This window comes from Chroicocephalus ridibundus, chromosome 21, assembly GCF_963924245.1.
Source record: "Chroicocephalus ridibundus chromosome 21, bChrRid1.1, whole genome shotgun sequence".
Classification (NCBI taxonomy): domain Eukaryota; kingdom Metazoa; phylum Chordata; class Aves; order Charadriiformes; family Laridae; genus Chroicocephalus; species Chroicocephalus ridibundus.
Window position 1 is genome coordinate 573,554 of NC_086304.1, and position 25,794 is coordinate 599,347.

Here is a 25,794-nt window from a genome sequence, read left to right on the forward strand (position 1 = left end):
CAAATAAATAACAGACAGTCAAAAAATTCACAGTGCAGTGAATTCACATGGGTCAGATGGCAACCAAAAGAAGGACCGGGCAATACAAGGCGAGAGGTAACCCAATACGGGGCCGGACAAGGCAATATGCAGTTGTGGCGGGTGGAGCGATTCACTTCAGTCCTGAGAGAAGTAGAGAGACATTTAGAAACATCAACACAGTGATTCTCCAAAGGCAGCAGTGAATGTAACTTCCCTTTACCAGGTTCCGTGGCCACATCCCCCGGATAATTTATTGCACAGGGGCCAGGGTCAGACGAGCTGTTAGGGAGACCCTCCCGTTGAGCCACAACCCCCTTGCTTTCTAAACTCCTTCTTGAGGAGCAGTCTAAGTGCGGCTGGATCCAATTCCTAGCCCTGGACTTGGGCAACGGTTCACCTCTAAAGGATTGTATCCGCGCCATCAACCCTTTATATCACTGAGCTAAGGCTACGAGGTTTAGCGTGGTACTAGTCACTTACCGAGACTCTGTTGCGGCAAGGGATCTCTCAGCCTTGAGGAGCAGAACCTGAAGCAAGCATCCCCGCTCAAGGGCACATCCTGGTGCTATGACAGGCAATACTATGACAGGGCAATACAACGCAAGACGTAACTTTACACAGGGCAGTACAAGGCCAATACACAGTCAAATAGGGAACGACCGATCACAAAATTGATGCACGGTCAAATAGAGTACAACAGTCTAAGAAGCCCTCAACACAGTGCCTGTCAACGCCAGAATACATCAGATGGCTCGCAGCACGGTGAGAGGGCAATACGACGCAAGACTTAGGAAAATACAGGGCAGTACAAAGCAATACGTAGTCAAATATAGAACAGCCGATCAAAAACACCCTCAGTTCGGTGCGGTACAACCCCAGAGAGTGTAAAAGGACAGTTAAGACTATTTCATGGCAACACAACGCACAATGTAACGCAATACAGAATAATATAGGAAACAACCGATCAAAACGCCACAATACGGTGCAGTACAATCCCACACGGTCTCGGGTGGCAGTCAAGACAACTATAGGGCGACACGATCCAAGATGCAACATTACACGACAGAGTAGAACTGAAGACGCAGTCAACTAAATACCAACCGATTAGAAGAACCGCAGTACAGTGCGGGAGAAAACAAAAATAAATGGAGATGCCAGTCAAGACAATGACAGAGCAATACAAGGCAAGAAATAACGCAATACAGGGCAGTACAGTGAAATACACGGTCAAATAAATAACTGATTAAGTATCCCACAATACCGTGCGATGCAATGCCAAAACGTGTGAGACAGCAGTCGAGGCAGTGACAGAGCTATACAATGGAAGACATAACGCAGGGCTGTACAACACCAAAATGTATCAGATGGCACTCAGAACAATAACATGGCCATACAATGCAAGCCGCAACACAATACAAGGTGGTAACAAGGCAATACACGGTCAAACACAGAACAGCGAATAAAACCTGCACAATACGGATCGCTGCAATCCCAGAACGTCTAAAGTGACAGTGAACGGAATGACGGGGCAGTACAATGCAAGATACAACACTAGACAGGGCAACACGCATTCAAATAACGCAAAACCAATTAAAAAACCCACAATACACACCAGTACAATGCCAAAACAGATCAGATGGCAGTACGGGCGAATAGAGGGCAACACAATGCCAAACGTGACGCCATACGGGGCCGGATAAGGCAATACGCAGTTGTGGCAGGCCGAGCGGCTAACTTCGCTTCTAAGAGAGAAGTGGTGAAACATTCAGAAACATCAACACAGTGATTCTCCAAAGGCAGCAGCGCATGTGACGGCGCTTTACCAGATTCCATATGGCCACGCACCCCGGATTATTTACTGCCTAGGGGCCAGGGTCAGACGAGCTGTCTGGGAGACCCTCCCGTTGAGTCACGAGGCTCGGAAAGGACCCCCTTGCTTTCTAAACTCCTTCTCGGAGAGGAGTCTAGGTGCGGCTGGATCCAATTCCTCGCCCCGGACTTAGGCAATGGTTCACCTCTAAAGGATTGTATCTGTGCCATCGACCCTTTATATCACTGAGCTAAGGCTACAAGGTTTTGTATGCTATTAGTCACTTACTGAGAATCTGTTGCGGCAAGGCATCTCTATCTCGAGGAGCAGAACCTTAATTGAGCGTCCCTGCTCAAGGGGAGATCCTGGCACGGAGGCCCCTGCCATGCAGAAGTCAAAAGGCTCTTGGGCTGTCCACTCTTTATGGGGTAAGCTAATTGACTTATAGTCACATCAGCACAGGAACAAGATATCTAGGTCCCCACCGTGTTGCCAACCATCCCCCAACTTCAAGTACCACTCAGAACAACTCCATGGATGATTGGGGCGCCAAAACGAAGGGGCGCCCACACCACCCCAGCAGTCAAATAAGGAACAACCAATGGAACTTTCACAATAAATAAGTACAATCCCAGACAGTCCAAAGTAACAGCCAAGACAATGACAGACCAATACAGTGCAAGACCTAACATCATACAGAGCAGTAAAAGGCAACGCGCAGCCAAGTCAAGAACAGTTAAAATACCCATAATCCAGTGCAGCACTATGACACTGTCCCAAAACACAGTCAAAACAACGACAGAGTAATGCAACACGAGCCGTAACACAACACAGGGCAGCACAAAGCAATACACAGTCACACAAAGAACAGCCAATTAAAAAACCCACAACAGAACACCCTACGATCTCAGGAAGTCTCAGAGGGCAGTCACGGCAAATACAGGGCAATACGGTGCAAGATAACACAATGCAGGCCACTGCCAGCCAATACTCAGTCAAATAAATAACAGACAGTCAAAAAATTCACAATGCAGTGCACTACTATGACACCATGGGTCAGGTGGCAATCATGACAACGACAGGGCAATACAAGGCAAGACGTAACCCAACACGGGGCCGGACAAGGCAATATGCAGTTGTGGCGGGTGGAGCCATTCACTTCACTCCTAAGAGAAAAGTAGAGAAACATTCAGAAACATCAACACAGTGATTCTCCAAAGGCAGCAGTGCACGTGACGGCGCTTTATCAGGTTCCGTGGCCACGTACCCTGGATTATTTCCTGCCTAGGGGCCAGGGTCAGACGAGCTGTCAGGGAGACCCTCCCGTTGAGTCACGAGGCTCGGAAAGGACCCCCTTGCTTTCTAAACTCCTTCTCGGAGAGGAGTCTAGGTGCGGCTGGATCCAATTCCTAGCTCGGAGAGGACCCCCTTGCTTTCTAAACTCCTTCTCGGAGAGGAGTCTAGGTGCGGCTGGATCCAATTCCTAGCCCCGGACTTGGGCAACGGTTCACCTCTAAAGGATTATGTCTGTGCCGTCAACCCTTTACATGGCTCATAAAAAACAGCTGATGAAGGAAGTGACAATATGGTGGCCTACAACGGCAGAATAGATCAGATGACAATCAAGACAACAACAGAGCAATACAATGGAAGACGTAACACCACACGGGGCCGGACAAGGCAATACACAGCCACATCAGAACCCATGAGAGACATCACACTACAGTCCAGACCTAGGACAGATTCTCTAACGTGACCGTCAAGACGACAGGGCAATGCAATGCAAGATGTAACACAGGCCATATGCAGTTGTGGCGGGCGCAATGATAAAATTCACTCTTAAGAGAGAGGTAGAGAAACATTAACAAACATAACAGTGATTCACTAAAGGTAGCAGCGCACATGATGGCACTTTACCAGATTGCACGGCCACGCACCCCGGGTCATTTACTGCCTCAGGGCCAGGGTCTGACACGCTGTCTGGGAGACCCTCCTGTTGAGTCACGAGGCTCGGAAAGGACCCCCTTGCTTTCTAAACTCCTTCTCCGAGAGGAGTCTAGGTGCGGCTGGATCCCATCCTCGCCCCGGACTTGGGCAACGGTTCACCTCTAAAGGATCATATCTGCGTGATCAAACCCTTTGTATCGCTCAGCTAAGATGGCAAAGTCTGGCATGCTGTTAGTCACTTACCCAGAATCTGTTGCGGCAAGGCTTCTCTCAGCCTCCAGGAGCAGAACCTTAAGTGAGTGTCCCCGGGAAATGCTGGCAAACAGGCCGCTGCCTTGCAAGAAAGCTCCAAGGGCTCTTGGTCTGTCCGCTAGGTCTATAGCAAGCTAACTGACTCACAGTGTCTTGACTCTGGTGCCAGCCATCCCACAAAGTTCAAGTGCCACTCGTAGCGACTCCTGCTGGTCGTTATAGCTCGAGCAGCAGCCCGGGGGAAAAAGGGGGGTGACATCGCAACAGCGGTCAAATACAGAACAACCGGTTAAAACTTGCACAATACAGTGCCAGAGACTCTAAAATAACTGGCAAGACAACGACAGGGCAACACCATGCAAGATCTAACCTTACACAGGGCAGTACAAGGCAACATGCAATCAAATGCAGAGCAGACAATGGAAGATTCGACGGTACAGTGCCATACAACGGTAGAATATATCAGATGTCGGTCACCACAATGACAGAGCAATACAAGGCAAGACGTAACGCGATACGGGGCCCTACCAGGCGACACAGTCAAGGAAACAACAACCCATGAAAGAATTCACAATACAGCGCGGTCCTAGGACGGAACGTGTAAAATGACCGTCGAGACAGTGACAGGGCAATACAGTGCAAGACACAACACCATACCAGGTGGTAACAAGGCAACATGCAGCCAAACGAAGAACAACCGATTAAGAAACCCAGCATACGTTCAACTGTAATACCAGAAAAGATCAGAAGGCAGTCAAGACAACGACAGCACACTATAACATGAGAAGTAACACAATACACAGCAGTACAAGGCATTACACAGTCAAATAAAGAAGAACCGATTAAAAACCACACAATACAGTGCGGTGCGATGCCAGAGTAGATCAGAAGGCAGTCGAGACTATGACGGGGCAATATAATGCAAGATGTTACACAATACAGGGCGGTACAAGGCATTAGAAAGCCAGATGAAGAACAACCGATTAAAAAACCCGCAATACAGCGTGGTACGAGGCCCGAACAGATCAGAAGGCAGTCAAGGCTACGACGGGGCAATATAACACGAGACATAACGCAATAGAGGGCGGTACAAGGCATTACACAGTCAAAGAACAACCGATTAAAAAAAAAAAACACGCAACACGGTGTGGTACGATGCCAGAATAGATCACAGAGCAATCAAGAGCGTGACGGGGCAACACGATGCGAAACCGATACTGAGTGAGGCGGAGCAATACTATTTCAAATATACAAGAACATAGTACGGAACCAAGTTCTTAAGCGTATGACACAAGACCATCTCAAATGGCAGTCAAGGAAGTTACTGAGCAACATAATCCCGATTTGCACAAAATGGTGCCATCAGGCACCATCGCGTCCGTCAACACTAAGTTGTACTGCAATATCCCCCGCATCACACGCGCCATACCCTTCTGCTCACCTGCTCCGCATGGATTCCGGATTTGGACTTTGTGGCACACTCTGGTTCTGGCACCTAAAACACCTAAGACACACAATATTACTGTTGAGCTTACAGGAAACCACCACCCCCATGCGCTACCTCTCTGCTACCCACCTCACCTCCAACGCTCGTCCGGCTCCGGATGCCTGCGGCGCCTGCAAATCCAAAGACAAACACTCCCCTGAGCTGCAATGTAGCACTGGGCTATTAGACACCAACGTGTCCACAACCGCCTCACTTGCTGGGACTACTCAGTGGGCGTGCAGCATCGCCCCTCTGACCCTGCATGTCACACCAACCGAAGAAACACACGCCGAGATACTGCCCAAAACCCTACCAAATTCCCCATCTCCCACTCCCTCACCTTGCCCGCCCATCCTCCCCCGAGGCGTGCAACCTGAAGGCTCGCAAACCACCCATAAAACCCAACAGACATGGGTTGCTTTAAAACTTGAAAGTTGCTCCCTCTGAGGCAGATGTGATAAGGTCAGCAGCGGCGGGTGGGCTGAAGTGACTGACTCATCCCCATCCCCACATCCCATGTCATTCATTGCTTCAAAACTTCAAATTGGAAAGAACCAATACATACAGTACTCAGAGCCACATCTTCTCTCTAATACCACGTGCTGACTCACCTTCTTACATTGCTCTCCTCTCCTACGCTGCCCCGCCAAGCTTGTCCTGTTGCATCTGCAAGAACGACATCAGAGAAATCACCCTGAGGCAGAGCAATAGAGTCATAACAACAAAAGTCTTGCACCTTTTTACAAATACCATCTAAGGTCCAAATACAACCATACACAAAGAAAATTACAAAAAAAAAAGTCCGCACCAAAACCAGCCGTACCCTCTTCCACATGAACTCTTCTTCACTGCTGCTGTATTGCCTTCCCAACATGCCTCTGCTCTTCCCAAACAAAACAGAAGAGGTGTCTACACAGCCTCCCAGTGGCTACCCTGAGATAACTCTAACACCTTTGCCCCGATCTACTGGGATTCATGTACTACATATAGACTCTCCACAGGATTCCGCCCACCCTGGACACTACGTGCCCAGGCAGGGCAGCCCCGAGCCAAACACTCACGGTTACGGACAGACACTATACGGAACGCTACGAATGACACGCCTCAAAGATGAGAGAAAACGCTCAGCAAGAAAGATGACACGGGGACCAAAGTCACCGTCGTGCAAGAAAATCTGTGGGATCGTGATGATGTCAACATGAAGACGCTCTACGGAACCCCCTGAAGCAAACTGCAGAACGTGATGGTACGTAATAAGAATGGACTGTTGAGCCCGCTAAGATGGACATGCAGGAAGTCTGGCTTCAAGACCTAAGAACGTAACGACGCAGGGAAGAACTCCCAGACATGGAAGTGGGCCGTCCAGAAACTTCCGAGAGGCAAGATTGATGCACGCTTTAAGATGCTAACGCAAGAAGAGCATCAGATGAATGGTGCTACGCCCACAGGCCCAAGCATTCGAGACCCTAAGGATGACGCCCAGGGCCCCACGTCGTGCTCCTGGAGCTCAAAGATGACCTCGAGACCCAAGAAGGGACGAAGATACACAACACAGACCACATGAACGACATGACAACACGCACAGGCTGGAACTGCCCTGCCCGGGACACGCTAGCGTCACACTGAACAGTAAGCAACATCCTTTACCTTCCTAAATATGACTGTGCCCCGAGACAGCCCTCACCACTACGCTAACGTCAAAGACCCCATTTTGCAATTGTCCACCTCGGCCCCTCTCCGGCGCCTGACTGTCAACTTAGCTTTTGGAGGGCCAGGCATCTGAATCCTTCTTCGATGCGGTCCGCAAAAACCAGCCATCCGATACATTTCCGCAGTCACCAGGTTCCTCCTCTTCCTCTGCAAAAGGAAAATAAAACATAATCCCAGAGGCCGCCACGGCACCAGCAATAAGCATCCTGAGAGGAGATGCCAACCTCTTCGACGACACCCTCAGCCTCCCGAATGCCGTGGCATTCTGCTCGCCCGCTCTGCGCCGATTCCGGAGTCCGAGGCTGCAATGATAGTTATTCACAGCACCTAAGAGACCAAGAAACACAACATTACCACTGCGCTTCTGCCAAACCGCCACACCATCAACTCCTATCTTCTGTCTTCATTCACATGAAAAAAAAAAAGTACCCAATTGTATTCATAGAGGCGCCAGTCACATCTTCCCTCTAATGCCACATGCCGAGCCACCTCCGTACAGCGCTCCTCTCGGCTCCCCTACGTCACCCTGCACATCTCATCTCTCGGCATCTAAAAAGAGAAAAAAAAAATCCAACATTACCCCAATGCAGAGCGATAGCTTAATTCCAAAGGTCTTGTTTCTACTTCGGAACACTGTTCAATTAGATCCAACTACAGCCTGCCATCAAAAAAAAAAACACCACAGAAAAAGCCCACAAACATTACACCCCACACAAAGCAGCCTGAACATCTTTGAGATACTGCGTCCTTCACTGACTGTGAACAGCCTCTCCGACTTGGCTCTGCTTATGCCAACACCCACTAATAAAACACCCACGCACCCAACCTACTGAGAGCAAATTAATTCCAGACGACTACCCAACCTTTGCCTCGGTCTCCACAGATCCACATATTAACTGTAGACTCTCGTCACTATTCTGCCTGCCCTGGACTCTACACACCCAGGCAGGGGAGCTCCGAGCCAGACACACACACAAGCACAGACCAACACTACACAAAACGCTAAAAACAACGCACCTCAAGGATGAGAGAAAACTCTCAGCAAGAAGGATGACACCCAGACGGAAGTCACCGTCGGGCAAGACGACCTGGAGACCGTGGTGGTGATGTGAAGAGGCTCTATGGAAGCCCCTGAAACAGAGCGTAGGACATCATCATCTGTGATAAGAAGGGACTGTCAAGACTGATAAGATGTATGCGGGGGAAGCCTGGCTTCAAGACCTAAGAACGTAATGACATAGGGAAGAAGTCCCAGTTGTAGACGCGAGCCATCCGGAAACTTCCAAGACGCAAGACCAATGCAAGCTTTAAGCTTCTAACGCAAGACGACCAGCAGTCGAATGGTGCTATGCCCATGGGTGCAGGTGTTCGAGACCCTAGGGATGGCGCCTGAGGCGCCATGCTGTGCTCCTGGAGCTTAAAGATGACCTCGAGACCCGAGAAAGGTCTAAGACACAGAACACGGACCACACGAAAGACAACAACACACACAGGCTGGAACCACCCTGCCCGGGAATGCCGAACAGTAAGCCACATCCCTTACGTGCCTAAAGGAGACTGCGCTCCAGGACAAACCTCTCCCCTACGCCAACTTCAAAGACACCTTTTTGCAATTCTCAACCTCGTCCCCTCTCGAGCGCCAGTCTCTCAACTTAGCTTTTGGAGGGCCAGGGGTCCGAATCCATCCTTGAGGCAGTCCACAGAAAACAGCCATCCAGTACGTTCCTGTGGTCACCAGCTTCCTCCTCTTCCTCTGCAAAAGGAAAAGAAAAAAAAAAGTTATCCCAAAAGCAGCCACAGCACCAGCAATAAGCATCCTGAGAGGAGATGCCAACCTCTTCCACAACACCCTCAGCCTCATGAACGCCGAGGCATTCTGCTCGCCCGCTCAGCGCCAATTCCAGAGTCTGACGCTGCGGCAACAGTTATTCACGGCACCTAAGATACCAAGAAACACAGCATTACCACTGCGCTACTGCCAGACCACCAGTCCCGTGCTCCTCCTCGATACTATCTGGCTCGCCTCAAATGCGAGAGCCTAGAGCACATCAGGCTCCGACAACACCCGAACCCATCTGCAAAACCTGTCCAAGAAGGACTCATGAACCCGGCTCCCTTTTCTAGCCCTCCCCCAGTGCCAAAACTGTAGAAACCCCTTCTCTTCTCCCTGAGCTGCCAGGGAAGGAGCCCCACTTCTTCCCCATAGATCCCACCCTTTATTTGCCAGCCCGAACACCCGGCATTGGACGCTTCTCAAGAGCCACTCTTCCCAGCCTCTCCCTGCGTCCCACCACCACCTCCCATCTTCTGTCTTCCCACGGACTCTGGGCTCTGCTGCAGACCCACAGAGTCAGTGAAGCCCTGATCTGACCTATACCAGGGGCCTGCCACAAGCCGCAAAGGCTCCAGGGACACGGCAAAACCCTGAGCACGGTGGGGGAAGGTGACAAGGCACCCCACATCCTGAAATACGTTATGCTTTATGGCCCTGCTGCTTTCCTGAGAAATGTGGAAACTCCATCTACAGCTGCAGACAAGGTGCTCACCCAGTCCCTGCAAAGTAATCTCATCATCTGCCCGATTGAGACAAATTCTATTGGCATCTTATCTGGGATACAGCAAAGCTAGTGGGGAAAAAAAAAAAAAAACCACAAACAAGAAAGTTCCATCTTCAATACAGTCAGGGATTCCAGGAAAATGCGCCATGCCTGGAAGAGAGAAAACCATACCCTTAAACTATCTCACCGCCCCCTAAGACTCATTACCACGTGACTCACCTGAAAAACCACAAGGAAGAGAACCGGCACTTGAGGCCGCTCTCTACTATACACGCTGCCAAACCTCACCTGGTCCTGAAGGTCTTGCCACCTCCAGCTTCTTACCTGCTATTCTCTAAATGGGATAACATCTCCACCCAAGGAGCTGAGCCGCCTCCAAAGCTGCAATCGACTGAAGGACAGGCAGAGCTCTGACCCTGGAGAAGCCCAGCAGCAGAATGAGCTGCCCCAGCAGAGGCTGTGGGTTATATACCCCGGGCCCCGCCCACCCCCGTTCCCACCAGCACCTGGGAAAGGGCCTGGCTGACCTCCACAAGGCATAGAGCCTGCCAGAGGAAAAGCTGCTCCTTTCCTCACAGGCCTGAGAAGTACAGCATGCAAAACACCAAAACGGAGAAAGCGACCCTTAGAGGAACGGACAATATGTGCTCTTTTATTACACCTACATCAACTGTGTCAGCAACAGGGCCCGGTAGGTAAGTAAACTTAATTAAACTTTTGCAGGGCGTAGACATAAAGGGAAAGACATCATCCTAACCTAAAAAGGCCAGAAGATCATGAAGCACAATAACAATATTTTTATCAAGGCTCAATGTGCTTTAGTTTCCTTGTAAAAGAAACCCCACAACGAGTCATACAGCATTTCTAGCAAGACGACGCATATTATCTGACTTCTGCCAGAACTGTGTTCTGGATCGGACCGACAGACAGAGTGCCAGCAGAGGCTTGTGTGCCGCCCGTAATGCAGTGGCTGAGAAAGAACCAAGGCTTGGGGCCGCCGCTCTCCTCGGCCGAGTCTGCTCCAGTGCCCTGTCTGTCATCATTGCTGTTGTGCCTTAGGCCATGCAGTAAAACAAGTGACACGTGCTCCCTTTTAACTTCTCTCCTGAGGCAGAAAAGAACAAGAGAGAGAGACTTAGGGACTGAAAGATAAACTGAACTGTAATGAAATCTTAACAGCAAAATAATACTGAGAAAAGACAACAGTAACAAGAAAACAATTAAATATATACAGGACATACACAACCCGATACAGAGCTCCCAGGATGACCGCTGCTTCACTGGCAAAGTCCGGAACCAGACTCCGTGACAGACTGGAACCAGACTCCGTGACAGACTGGAACCAGACTCCGGACCTGGTTGCATAAATGCACGGATCGAGGTCAAAGGACAATGAACAGACAGAGGAGTCTTCAGAGGCCAGACAACAGGTACCGACCCCTTTGATCCCTCCGCTTTTATACTGAGCGTGATGAGGATGGGATGGAATACCCCATCAGTCAGATTCGGGTCACCGGTCCCGTCTACTCTTCACTATGGGTGCAACCCCTCTACGCTTTTCTGCTTCCAACCCTCCAACAGGGCAGATATATAAAAGTTAGCTGGGCTGTGCTGTTGTAGGAATAAGTATAAGCAAGAGCCTCTCTGCACGGCATACCTTCGCATTAACTGTAAATATAAGTTCTTGGTGCTCTGAAGGCAGATACTACCTGAAAAATACGTCATTATTTTCAGAGAGTTCACTTCATTGGAAGAGACTTACCTGAAAAGTAAAGTGACTGCAAACAACACCAGTTCTGTTGTACCTCAGACCAGCACTTCCACACATGGCTACGTAACCTCACATTCACATGAAAAAAAGAAGAAGTGGCCAAATGTATTCATGGAGCCGCCGGTCACATCTTCCCTTTAAGACCTCGGGCTCAGCCACCTTTGTCCTGCGCCCCCATCAGCTCCCCTGTGTATCCCTGGCCACCTCATCTCTCTGCATCTGAAAAAAAAGCAACACACCAACATCAAACATTACCCTAATGCAGAGCAGTAGCTTAATTCCAAAGGTCTTGTTTCTACTTAGGAACCCTGTTCACATAAGTCCAACTACAGCCTGTCATCCAAAGAAGAGACGCCTGCAAACATTACACCCCACACAATGCAGGTTTACCATCTTTGAGATACTGTCCCCTTCACTAGCCATGAACACCCTCTCCAACTTGTCTCTGCTTATGCCAGCGCCCGCTAATGAAACACCCGTCCACACAGCCTCTCGAGAGCTAATCAATTCGAGACGACTGAGCAACCTTTGCCTGGGTCTAGACAGATCCTCATATTCACTACAGACTGCCGTCTGTAAGTCCTGCCGTCTGAAAGTCCAAGACACAGAAGACAGAGCACACAAACTACACAACCGAAGACTCAGGCCAGAACTGCCCTGCCCAGCACACACTAGCTTTGTGCTGAAAAGTAACCCACTCCCTTTACCTACTCAGAGGAGACTGCTCCCGCATAGCCCTCTGCTCTAGCCTGACTTTAAAACTCCTCCCTGAAACTGTCAACCTTGGCCCCCCTCCAGCACCTGTCCCTCTACTTCGCTTTCAGAGGGCCAGTGGTCTGAATTCATCCTTGACAAAAAAAAAACCACAACAAACAGCTAACTGATGTGTTCCTGCAGTCACCATGTTCCTCTTCAACAGCAAAACAAAAAGAAATCACAGCTCCAGCAGTGACCACCATGACAGTAGATGCCAACCTCTTCCACAACACCCTCATCCTCAGAGGTGCCATGGCAATCCACTCACCTGCTTCACGTCGATTCCAGTCGGAGGCTGCAGCAACAATTATTTATGGCACCTAAGATACCAACAGACACAAAATTACCATTGCATTTCTGCAAAATCACCAGTCCCGTGCTCCTCCTCCACACTGTCCAGCTCACCTCAAATGCAAGAGACTAGAACAGACCAGACCCTGTCGACACCCAAATCCAAATGCAAAACCGATATGACAGAGACTGATGAACCCACCTCCTTTTCCTAGCCAACCCCCAGCGCCAAAACTTTAGAAACCCCTTCTCTTCTCCTCAACCGTCAGGGAAGGAGCCTCACTTCTTCCTGACAGCTCCCATCCTGTATTTGCAACCCTGAACCCCCTACGCCGGCTGCTTCTCAGGAGCAGCTCTTCTGAGCTGTGCCCTGCGTTTGGCAGGCACCTCCTATCTTCTGTCTTCCCACAGACTCTGGGCTCTGCATCAGACCCACAAAACAAATAATGTCCTGACACAATCTATGAGGGGCCTGCTGCCCGCTGCAAAAACTCTAGGGACACCGTGGCACTCCATGGGCAACGGGGAAAGGTCATGAGCCATGCCGTACCCTGAACGACGCTATGCCTTACATCCCTGCTGCTTTCTTGAGAAATGCTAGTGCCATATATGCAGATGCATACAAAACGCTCACCCTAACCCCCATAAGATAATCTCATCATCAACCCAATTAAGAGAAACAATATCAGCAATTTACACAGCATACTGCAAAACTGGTGAAAAACCCACAGTTCTATCTTCAATAAAGTCAGAAATTCTAGGAAGATGCAGTGCTCCTAGAACAAAGAAAAGCATACTATTAAACCATCTGGGCACCCCCTAAACACTCATCACAAAGTTATGACCCGAAAAAAAAAGGAGCATACCAGTCAACTTTCTACCATACAGGCAGCTGGATGTTTACTGCTCCCGGAGGTCTCAGCTCAGCCTCCTCACCTCTGCCTCCCTAAATGCCGAAACACGCCTGCCCAAACAGCTGAGCCTGTCCCAAAGCTGCAGCAAAGCGAGGGACCAGCAGAGCACCCACCCCACGGGGCCCAGCAGCAGAATGAGCTCCTGAGCCCGGGCTGGGGCTCATGTACCCCGGGCCCCGCCCACCGCCCTCAGGCCCCGCCCACCGCCCTTCCCACAATCCCCTGGGAAAGGGGCGGGGCCAACCCCCAGAAGACGTGAAGGCGGGCAGCAGCGGGAGCAGCAGCTTCGCTTCTCCTGCCTTAAGTTCCCAGCAGGCGAAGCACCACCCCTTTTTATTTCCATTTGGGACTAACCTCTGGTGATTCTCTTACCGCTTTTGTGTGATTTCTGTCCAGTTGTTGCTGTGGAGAAGAGAGCTCTGCAGGGGTTGCATTACTTTTGCGATCTTCAGATATTTTGGTGGTTAACTGATAATCGTGTTTTATCGTTTTGGAAGAGTGTTGGAAGCATATGATTTCCAGAACACTTATGAGCATTTACGGGCTCCTGGAGGACTAAAGTGCCATAGAGACGCGCGTCGGAGGACTGAGGGGACACTTCCGGGCTCCTGGAGGACTAAAGTGCCACGGAGACGCGCGTCGGAGGACTGAGGGGGCGCTTCCGGAGACCTGGAGGACCGAAGTGCCACGGAGACGCGCGTCGGAGGACTGAGGGGGAACTTCCGGGATCCTGGAGGACCGAACTGCCATAGAGACGCGCGTCGGAGGACTGAGGGGGCACTTCCGGGGTCCTGGAGGACCGAAGTGCCACGGAGACGCGCGTCGGAGGACTGAGGGGGAACTTCCGGGATCCTGGAGGACCAAAGTGCCATAGAGACGCGCGTCGGAGGACTGAGGGGGCACTTCCGGGCTCCTGGAGGACCGCGGGGTCACGTAGATGGAAACCCGGAAAACTGCCGGGCACTGAGGGGGCCGCGGTAACGCGTAAGAGCCGATGCGGAGGGGCCGATGGCCGCTCTGGAGGCCGGGCGGGCGGCACCGACGCCGCTCCAGGTGGCGCGGAGCTCGCCAGAGTCCCGGCGGTCCTGGTTCGCCCTCCGGCCGCCGCTCTCTTGAGACTGCGGCCGGACGGGCCTCCGCGAAGCCGCGCCTGCGCACGAGCTGCGGAACCCACGCGGTGCCGGCGGCGGGGGCCGAGGGGGGCTGGGAGGCGCGGGCACTGCGCATGCGCCGCCCCCCACCTGCAGGACGCGCCTTCAGCCGCCAGGCGGCAGCACCCGCCCCGGTATTGACACACATCTGTGCGTTTAGGGAATTTACGTTGCCCGTTTCCTACATTAACGCTTTTGATACCGAATATCTATTTAGGCTGTCTGCCTACACACCTAGTTTGACGCTAATATCTTTTTATAAACGCATCTAAGTATTTTTATATTCTAGGACCTTTCATATAACACAGAAGCACAGAATCACAGAATCCTTAGAGACAGAGGTTTTTATTTTGAACTTTTACATACATAATTTATATATATGTACATTTCTCATTCCCTATTTCAATGCCTCCTGCCCATAGTTACAGGTTTTCACATTTTTTAATGCATCCCAAGAATTTTCAGACATTCTGGGGCCGCGACCCACTTCTTTTGGGGGGGCAACTCCACGTAACCCCCCCCCATCTCCCACTCACCTGCTCCTCTGCTGCATCATCGCTGCCCCAGTGACATCGGGGTGCCCCAAATGACACCATCACCCCCCAAGACACACACACAGACACCCTTCTATTCACCCCAAAAAAAGGCTCAAAACGCCCAGATCAAAACGCTGGCCCCTTCTCCTCAGGGGGGCTCCGCCACCGGCTGCAAACCTGGGCTGGGGCATCTCTCGAGCAGCACGAGACGCCTACGACGAGGCACCTGGAAAACAAAAATCCCCAATTATAGCTCAGCATCCCAAAAAAACAGCACAGAAGAGAGCAGAGGAATTCCGTCAGACGGAGGGACGGGACAGGAGCTGGGGAAACAGCTCAGCTCGAAATACAGCACAGCCTTCAAAAGCCAGCGCCATCTGAACTCTTAAAAGTCAGGATTAAGACTAATCCGTGCCATTTTGAACACGTTCTTAGCATAAGGGCGAACCCTCCGGCTGGTGCTGGGAAACGCCTGGCCCTTTCCCTTTCACTGAGAAGGTGTGCATGAAGTTTACATCCACCCAGTGAAAATACTTACCCTGTGAAAGTACTTGGCTTTCCTTCGGCGCTAATTTAACTTGCACAGCTGTGAACGGATACTACTAAACTGTCCGTCTCCAAAATACACAGCTATGATTTGACCACGGGGGGTTTTTTGTGTGCTACACGAGGAGGAGGAGGGACATCGGGGCAGCGGCGCTGCCCGAGAGAGACACTACTGGCTGCCGGGAAAAGGCGGCACTGAAAGCCAGACAGAAGTAAAGTACTTCAGAGCACTCTGCCAAAAAAACGGGGGGAAAACCGCGTAACATTCAGTTGTCTCTCCTTTTAAACATTTCGAACAAATACCTAACTGCCCAGGGACACCTCATAAATTGTACACTACAGCCGTTTAGGCGGCTGCAGTTTAAACTACGCAAGTCAGTTTGTCGATTATACAACTCTCACTTTTTTTTTTTTAGCTTCATTTAACATAGAAAAATCAGTGAGAGAAAAAACTCCTCCAAATGGTTTTACTTTTGGGGGCGGGGAATCAAATCGCCGGCGCCGCGATCCGTAGGGCTACCAAAAAGGACCGGCAGATTCGCGAATGCTTTTGGCTGTGCTGAAGGCGCAGAGGAACGCGTTTTTATGGTATCTCGACTGTTCCAACCGAGAACCCAAAGGCCGGCGATGCCAGCAACTGGGGGGAGACGCGCGGCACTTGCGCCTGCGGAAGGAAATGAACTTCCTCCCGAGGTTACAGAAAAAGGACATTGTTGAAGCCGTAACTCACCAAAACCACAACCAAAACCACAGGATTCGCCGTCACGAGTTAAACGCTGCTGATGCTTCACGGCAAAGCCTGGAGAACGCAGAGAGGCGATGCCCGTTTGTCCCGTTTTGTCCATGTCTCCTCTTTGACCTCGATCGCCTTTAGGACAGATGCCAGTATCTCAGTGAGGTTTTCGAGTACCGCTGTGAATATTTTAAAGACTTATTGACTGAGAAAGCATAAAGTTTTTATCGTGAAAGCAAAGCCTGCTTCTTCTGGACATGTGAACTCTTACAAACAGTTCCTTCCCTCTTCTAGTACAGAATTATTTTCACAGTATCGTTTGACAGTGAGCACCCAGAAAGAGAAGAATATGCTTTCAGGAAGAGAAAAATAAATGGAGGGAAGTAAGCTTTGCAGAGGCGTAACGTGCTCCAGGACAGACTTTATTTTGTTTTTAGGATTGTGAGGGACGGACTGTAAATTCCCTGCCGAGGGGCAGGAGCCCCTCCAAGCCTTCAGTGGAACGCCTCAAACACTCGCAAGGAAATAAATAACGCAGGCCTGGCCTTCAAACAGCTGATGAGGCTCACACTTCTGGCGGCTGAAAGTGTGGGAGAACTGTCTGGTGAAGACAGGTCGGTTCTGCCACTCGTGCCGTGAGCTCGCTCGTTCTCAGTTCTCGAGGCCGTTGTGTCCCATGAGTGACCTTTGCTTCATTATCCGCGAAACGCACGTGAAAGCGCACGCCCTGCATGTGCTAATGAAGATTACAGAGATCACGCTAAACATGTGTGACCATGGCACTCGTCTCTCCACCCAAATCATGGCACACGTCACCGGGGAGAAGGGAGAAACCTGAGCTGAGCCCGTCCTCAGCAAGGAGGGCGGACCGTGCTGATTCAGCAAACGTAAAAGGGGAAAACAAGTGCCCCGAGGGAACAAAAAAGAAACAAAAGAAATAGATAGTGCCTGGGAAGATTCTTCCCAAGAAAGAAGACGATTATGCCTGGGAAGAATCCCTGAAAAAGACGCTGGAACCAGGACCCGCGATCTCTTTATCTCTGTCTTTTCCTCTCTCTGTCCCTCAGTTTCTCTTTTCTCTTGGAATTGTTAAGTAACAGTTAGAGCTGTGAAGTGATGACCTTAAGTACGACCTTAAGCACCGCTTGCCGTAAGTTGTCCTACACCTGGTGTTAACTAACACAATGTACACCCCAACACCTGCCATAATTTTTTATATACCTAACCAATTATCGTGGGCTTGTTAAGATCTATACTAACCATTTTGGTAAGCTAATAAATGTTTCTGTATGGACCTTGAGATTTATCTCACCTTAGTCCGTGCCGCTGAGAATTTACAAATCTGAAGTCACTTACCCTCCCCTCTTTCCTGACAGCGGGAAGCGACAAGGATTTTGTTAAAATATTTCACAGAAAAACTATAGGAGGAGTGCTGGCACATCCTTCCCGTTAACTTCAGAGTCCACACTACAAGTACCTCAGGAAAAAAGCAGACGCGCATCGCAGACGCACCTCGTACTCGCAGAGCACTCCGGATTCTTTCCGTCTGTCCTGTACCATCACGGCAGAAGGAAGGGCGACCACGGAGAAACGCTGGCAGCTGGCATTCTGCCAAGACAGGAAAAAAACTTCTGGCGTAAAGCTAGGTGGCAATCTAAAGCGTCCTTCTTTCGTGAAGGTCTGTGAAGACTGCAGCCAACGGAGGCTCCTGACGAGTGGGACACGGCCCCAAAGCCTGGGACTCACCGCAGCTCCTGCTTTCAGCGCTGCCCACAGAATTTTCCAGTTCAGGTGCCTCTCTCTTTCTCTGTCCCTTCCTCTTCTGCAGCGCTGGTCACTTGACCATCCTCCACCTAAGAGAACACAGCGGTGTCTTACAGCTCTTGCGATATGAAGCTTCCCAGATGTGCAGCCTTGCACGCACACAACCCTTCCCCATGGCCATACCGTGATTTTGGATACGCGTACGGACCCTGCGGTACATATCAGCAATCTGGTCTGCTGAGGACAACTCAGAGGGGACCCTTCCTCACCCAGAAATGCTTGGCTGTCTCTTCCCTGCCGCAGGAAGCACCTTCTGGCTCAATCACCTTGATGTTGTTCTCTGGCTGTTTCACGTTTTTCAAGCATCTTAAGCTTCACCCACAGCAGCTCCTGTTCAAAGCCAGTAAACGTCCACCAGTCCCAGGTCGCCCACACCAGGAGGGAGAACGGGGCTGAACGGAGACAGCCCAGGCAAGTCTGTGGCAAAGGCAGCCCACGACAACCCCGGGGAGGAGCGGACAACCGCGGCCTCCGGGAGAGAAAGAGAAGGGGCAGCAGTTCCCCGACCACTCGCCCCATCGGGAGCCCCCCCTGCAGCAGGAGCTCCTGGAGACGCTGCTTTCCCCACCCGGATGCTCCTGGCACCTGCATCGAGAGGCGACCAAGCGCAGCCAGGGGCGGCCGCCGCTGTCGGGAACAAGACGGGGGGAGGACATCTGCCGGCAGTGCCTCGGCTGGGGAGGAGGGCCGGGGCCCGTCTCCTCGTAAAGGAACAGGGATCGGGGGGGCTGCAGGCCCGGGAGCGGGGGGACGCCGGCCCGGGAGCGGGGGGATGCCGGCCCGGGAGCAGGGGGGGTCTGGCCCGGGAACCCGGGGACACGGGGGGAGAACTGTCCCGATGCGGGGGGACGTGAGGGGGGAAGGGAGGAGGGGTCCGAGGCGGAGGACGCGGGGGGGGGGCCGGGGCCGGGGCCGGCCTGGGAGCCCGGGGACGGGACACGGGGGGGGAACCGTCCCTAGAGCGGGGGGGTCCGAGCAGGAGAACGGGGAGGGCGGGGCCGGGGCCGGCCTGGGAGCCCGGGGACGTGGGGGGGGGACGCGGGTGGGGGGGGGAACCGTCCCGGGAGCGGGGGCCGCCTACCATCCTCCCGCCCGACGGAAACGCGACCGGCAGACGCTGCTCCCCACGTGACCACCCGGAATTAACATACTGGAAAATGCTTCGCAGGCTGGCGCGGCGGCGCCACGTGGGCGCCGGTGGCGCCGAGGCTGACGGCCGCCGCAAAGCCCGCAGCCCCACGGGCTGTGGGGCCACGCGAGCGGCTGCCAAAGAGCTTTCCAACGAGGCACGGCTTTCCCTCCTGGCTCTTCGGGCGTGGGAGCTGTGGCCAGAGCCGCGGCCCTACAGGAAAATGCTTCGCAGGCTGGCGCGGCGGCGCCACGTGGGCGCCGGTGGCGCCGAGGCTGACGGCCGCCGCAAAGCCCGCAGCCCCACGGGCTGTGGGGCCACGCGAGCGGCTGCAGAAGAGATTTCCAACGAGGCAGGGCTTTCCCTCCTGGCTCTTCGGGCGTGGGAGCTGTGGCCAGAGCCGCGGCCCTACCGGAAAATGCTTCGCAGGCTGGCGCGGCGGCGCCACGTGGGCGGCGGTGTCGCCGAGGCTGACAACCGCCGTAAAGCCCGCAGCCCCACGGGCTGTGGGGCCACGTGAGCGCCTGCCAAAGAGCTTTCCAACGAGGCACGGCTTTCCCTCTTGGCTCTTCGGGCGTGGGAGCTGTGGCCAGAGCCGCGGCCCTACCAGAAAATGCTTCGCAGGCTGGCGCGGCGGCGCCACGTGGGCGGCGGTGTCGCCGAGGCTGACAACCGCCGTAAAGCCCGCAGCCCCACGGGCTGTGGGGCCACGTGAGCGCCTGCCAAAGAGCTTTCCAACGAGGCACGGCTTTCCCTCTTGGCTCTTCGGGCGTGGGAGCTGTGGCCAGAGCCGCGGCCCTACCGGAAAATGCTTCGCAGGCTGGCGCGGCGGCGCCACGTGGGCGGCGGTGTCGCCGAGGCTGACAACCGCCGTAAAGCCCGCAGCCCCACGGGCTTTGGGGCCACGCGAGCGGCTGCCAAAGAGCTTTCCAACGAGGCACGGCTTTCCCTCCTTGGTCTTGGGCGTGGGAACTGTGGCCAGAGCCGCGGCCCTACCGGAAAATGCTTCGCAGGCTGGCGCGGCGGCGCCAGGTGTGCGCCGGTGGCGCCGAGGCTTACAGCCGCCAGAAAGCCCGCAGCCCCACGGGCTGTGGGGCCACGCGAGCGGCTGCCAAAGAGCTTTCCAACGAGGCACGGCTTTCCCTCCTGGCTCTTCGGGCGTGGGAGCTGTGACCAGAGCCGCGGCCCTACCGGAAAATGCTTTGCAGGCTGGCGCGGCGGCGCCACGTGGGCGCCGGTGGCGCCGAGGCTGACGGCCGCCGCAAAGCCCGCAGCCCCACGGGCTGTGGGGCCACGCCAGCGGCTGCCAAAGAGCTTTCCAACGAGGCACGGCTTTCCCTCCTGGCTCTTCGGGGGTGGGAGCTGTGGCCAGAGCCGCGGCCCTACCGGAAAATGCTTCGCAGGCTGGCGGTGCGACGCTAAGTGGCCGCCGGTGGCGCCGAGGCTGACGGCCGCCGCAAAGCCCGCAGCCCCACGGGCTGTGGGGCCACGCGAGCGGCTGCCAAAGAGCTTTCCAACGAGGCACGGCTTTCCATCCTGGCTCTTCGGGCGTGGAAGCTGTGGCCAGAGCCGCGGCCCTACCAGAAAATGCTTCGCAGGCTGGCGCGGCGGCGCTAGGTGGGCGCAGGTGGCGCCGAGGCTGACGGCCGCTGCAAAGCCCACAGCCCCACGGGCTGTGGGGCCACGCGAGCGGCTGCCAAAAAGCTTTCCAACGAGGCACGGCTTTCCCTCCTGGCTCTTCGGGCGTGGGAGCTGTGGCCACAGCCGCGGCCCTACCGGAAAATACTTTCCAGGCTGGCGCAGCGGCGCCACGTGGGCGCCGGTGGCGACGGGGCTGAGGGCTGCCGCAAAGCCCGCAAACCCACGGGCTGTGGGGCCACGCGAGCGGCTGCCAAAGAGCTTTCCAACGAGGCACGGCTTTCCCTCCAGGCTCTTCAGGCTTGGGAGCTCTGGCCAGAGCCGCGGCCCTACCGGAAAATGCTTCGCAGGCTGGCGCGGCGGCGCCACGTGGGCGCCGGTGGCGCCGAGGCTGACCACCGCCGCAAAGCCCGCAGCCCCACGGGCTGTGGGGCCACGCGAGCAGCTGCCAAAGAGCTTTCCAACGAGGCACGGCTTTCGCTCCTGACTCTTCGGGCGTGGGAGCTGTGACCAGAGCCGCGGCCCTACCGGAAAATGCTTCGCAGGCTTTCGCGGCTGCGCCACTTGGGCGCCGGTGGCACCGAGGCTGACGGCCGCCGCAAAGCCCGCAGCCCCACGGGCTGTGGGGCCACGCGAGCGGCTGCCAAAGAGCTTTCCAACGAGGCACGGCTTTCCCTCGTGGCTCTTCGGGCGTGGGAGCTGTGGCCACAGCCGTGGCCCTACCGGAAAATGCTTCGCAGGCTGGCGCGGCAGCGCGACGTGGGCGCCGGTGGCGCCGAGGCTGACGGCCGCCGCAAAGCCCGCAGCCCCACGGGCTGTGGGAACACGCGAGGGGCTGCCAAAGAGCTTTCCAACGAGGCACGGCTTTCCCTCCTGGCTCATCGGGCATGGAAGCTGTGGCCACAGCCGCGGCCCTACCGGAAAATGCTTCGCAGGCTGGCGCAGCGGCGGCACGTGGGCGCCGGTGGCGCCGAGGTTGACGGCCGTCGCAAAGCCTGCAGCCCCACGGGCTTTGGGGCCACGCGAGCGGCTGCCAAAGAGCTTTCCAACGAGGCACGGCTTTCCCTCCTTGGTCTTGGGCGTGGGAGCTGTGGCCAGAGCCGCGGCCCTACCGGAAAATGCTTCGCAGGCTGGCGCGGCCGCGCCAGGTGGGCGCCGGTGGCGCCGAGGCTTACAGCCGCCAGAAAGCCCGCAGCCCCACGGGGTGTGGGGCCACGCGAGCGGCTGCCAAAGAGCTTTCCAACGAGGCACGGCTTTCCCTCCTGGCTCTTCGGGCGTGGGAGCTGTGACCAGAGCCGCGGCCCTACCGGAAAATGCTTCGCAGGCTGGCGCGGCGGCGCCACGTGGGCGCAGGTGGCGCCGAGGCTGACGGCCGCCGCAAAGCCCGCAGCCCCACGGGCTGTGGGGCCACGCGAGCGGCTGCCAAAGAGCTTTCCAACGAGGCACGGCTTTCCATCCTGGCTCTTCGGGCGTGGGAGCTGTGGCCAGAGCCGCGGCCCTACCGGAAAATGCTTCGCAGGCTGGCGGGACGGCGCTAGGTAGCCGCCGGTGGCGCCGAGGCTGACGGCCGCCGCAAAGCCCGCAGCCCCACGGGCTGTGGGGCCACGCGAGCGGCTGCCAAAGAGCTTTCCAACGAGTCACGGCTTTCCCTCCTGGCTCTTCGGGCGTGGGAGCTGTGGCCAGAGCCGCGGCCCTACCGGAAAATGCTTCGCAGGCTGGCGCGGCGGCGCCAGGTGGGCGCCGGTGGCGCCGACGCTGACGGCCGCCGCAAAGCCCGCAGCCCCACGGGCTGTGGGGCCACGCGAGCGGCTGCCAAAGAGCTTTCCAACGAGGCACGGCTTTCCCTCCTGGCTCTTCGGGCGTGGGAGCTGTGGCCAGAGCCGCGGCCCTACCGGAAAATGCTTCGCGGGCTGGCGCGGCAGCGCCAGGTGGGCGCCGGTGGCGCCGAGGCTGACGGCCACCGCAAAGCCCGCAGCCCCACGGTCTGTGGTGCCACGCGAGCGGCTGCCAAAGAGCTTTCCAACGAGGCACGGCTTTCCCTCCTGGCTCTTCGGGCGTGGGAGCTGTGGCCAGAGCCACGGCCCTACCGGAAAATGCTTCGCAGGCTAGTGCGGCGGCGCCACATGGGCGCCGGTGGCGACGAGGCTGACGGCCGCCGCAAAGCCCGCAGCCCCACGGGCTGTGGGGCCACGCGAGCGGCTGCCAAAGAGCTTTCCAACGAGGCACGGCTTTCCCTCCTGGCTCTTCGGGCGTGGGAGCTATGACCAGAGCCGCGGCCCTACCAGAAAATGGTTTGCAGGCTAGCGCGGCGGCGCCAGGTGGGCGCCGGTGGCGCCGAGTCTGACATCCGCCGTAAAGCCCGCAGCCCCACGGGCTGTGGGGCCACGCGAGCGGCTGCCAAAGAGCTTTCCAACGAGGCACGGCTTTCCCTCCTGGCTCTTCGGGCGTGGGAGCTGTGGCCAGAGTGGCGGCCCTACCAGAAAATGCTTCGCAGTCTCACGCGGCAGCGCAACGTGGGCGCCGCTGGCGCCAAGGCTGACGGCCGCCGCAAAGCCCGCAGCCCCACGGGCTGTGGGGCCACGCGAGCGGCTGCCAAAGAGCTTTCCAACGAGTCACGGCTTTCCCTCCTGGCTCTTCGGGCGTGGGAGCTGTGGCCAGAGCCGCGGCCCTACCGGAAAATGCTTCGCGGGCTGGCGCGGCAGCGCCAGGTGGGCGCCAGTGGCGCCGAGGCTGACGGCCGCTTCAAAGCCCGCAGCCCCACGGGCTGTGGGGCCACACGAGCGGCTGCCAAAGAGCTTTCCAACGAGGCACAGCTTTCCCTCCTGGCTCTTCGGGCGTGGGAGCTGTGGCCAGAGCCGCGGCCCTACCAGAAAATGCTTCGCGGGTGGCGCGGCGGCGCCACGTGGGCACCGGTGTCACCGAGGCTGACGGCCGCCGCAAAGCCCGCAGCCCCATGGGCTGTGGGGCCACGCAAGCGGCTGCCAAAGACCTTTCCAACGAGGCACGGCTGTCCCTCCTGGCTCTTCGGGCGTGGGAGCTGTGGCCAGAGCCGCATTCCCACCAGAAAATGCTTCGCAGGCTGGCGCGTTGTCGCCACATGGGCGCCGGTGGCGCCGAGGCTGACGGCCGCCGCAAAGCCCGCAGCCCCACGGGATGTGGGGCCACGCGAGCGGCTGCCAAAGAGCTTTCCAACGAGGCACGGCTTTCCCTCCTGGCTCTTCGGGCGTGGGAGCTGTGGCCAGAGCCATGGCCCTACCGGAAAATGCTTCGCAGGCTGGCGCGGCAGCGGCACGTGGGCGCCGGTGGCGCCAAGGCTGACGGCCGCCGCAAAGCCCGCAGCCCCACGGGCTGTGGGGCGACGCGAGCGGCTGCCAAAGAGCTTTCCAACGAGGCACGGCTTTCCCTCCTGACTCTTCGGGCGTGGGAGCTGTGGCCAGAGCCGCGGCCCTACCGGAAAATGCTTCGCAGGCTGGCGCGGTGGCGCCGAGGCTGACGGACGCCGCAAAGCCCGCAGCCCCACGGGCTGTAGGGCCACGCGAGCGGCTGCCAAAGAGCTTTCCAACAAGGCACGGCTTTCCCTCCTGGCTCTTCAGGCATGGGAGCATTGGCCAGAGCCACAGCCCTACCGGAAAATGCTTCACGGGCTGGCGCGGCGGCGTCACGTGGGTGCCGGTAGCGCCAAGGCTGACAGCCGCCGCAAAGCCCGCAGACCCACGGGCTCTGGGGCCACGCGAGCGGCTGCCAAAGAGCTTTCCAACGAGGCACGGCTTTCCCTCCTGACTCTTCGGGCGTGGGAGCTGTGGCCACAGCCGCGGACCTACCGGAAAATGCTTCGCAGGCTGGCGCGGCGGCGCCAGGTGGGCGCCGGTGGCACCGAGGCTGACGGCCGCCGCAAAGCCCGCAGCCCCACGGGCTGTGGGGACACGCGAGCGGCTGCCAAAGAGCTTTCCAACGAGGCACGGCTTTCCCTCCTGGCTCTTCGGGCGTGGGAGCTGTCGCCAGAGCCGCAGCCCTACCAGAAAATGCTTCACGGGCTGCCGCGGCGGCGCCACGTGGGTGCCGGTGGCGCCGAGGCTGACGGCCGCCGCAAAGCCCGCAGCCCCACGGGCTGTGGGGCCACGCGAGCGGCTGCCAAAGAGCTTTCTAACGAGGCACGGCTTTCCCTCCTGGCTCTTCGGGCATGGGAGCTCTGGCCAGAGCCGCGGCCCTACCGGAAAATGCTTCGCAGGCTGGCGCGGCGGTGCCAGGTGGGCGCCGGTGGCGCCGAGGCTGACGGCCGCCGCAAAGCCCGCAGCCCCACGGGCTGTGGGGCCACGCGAGCGGCTGCCAAAGAGCTTTCCAACGAGGCATGGCTTTCCCTCCTGGCTCTTCGGGCGTGGGAGCTGTGGCCAGAGCCGCGGCCCTACCGGAAAATGCTTCGCAGGCTGGCGCGGCAGCGCCAGGTGGGCGCCGGTGGCGCCGAGGCTGACAGCCGCCGCAAAGCCCGCAGCCCCACGGGCTGTGGGGCCATGCGAGCGGCTGCCAAAGAGCTTTCCAAGGAGGCACGGCTTTCCCTCCTGGCTCTTCGGGCGTGGGAGCTGTGGCCAGAGCCACGGCCCTACCGGAAAATGCTTCGCAGGCTGGCGCGGCGGCGCCAGGTGGGCGCCGGTGGCGCCGAGGCTGACGGCCGCTGGAAAGCCCGCAGCCCCACGGGCTGTGGGGCCACGCGAGCGGCTGCCAAA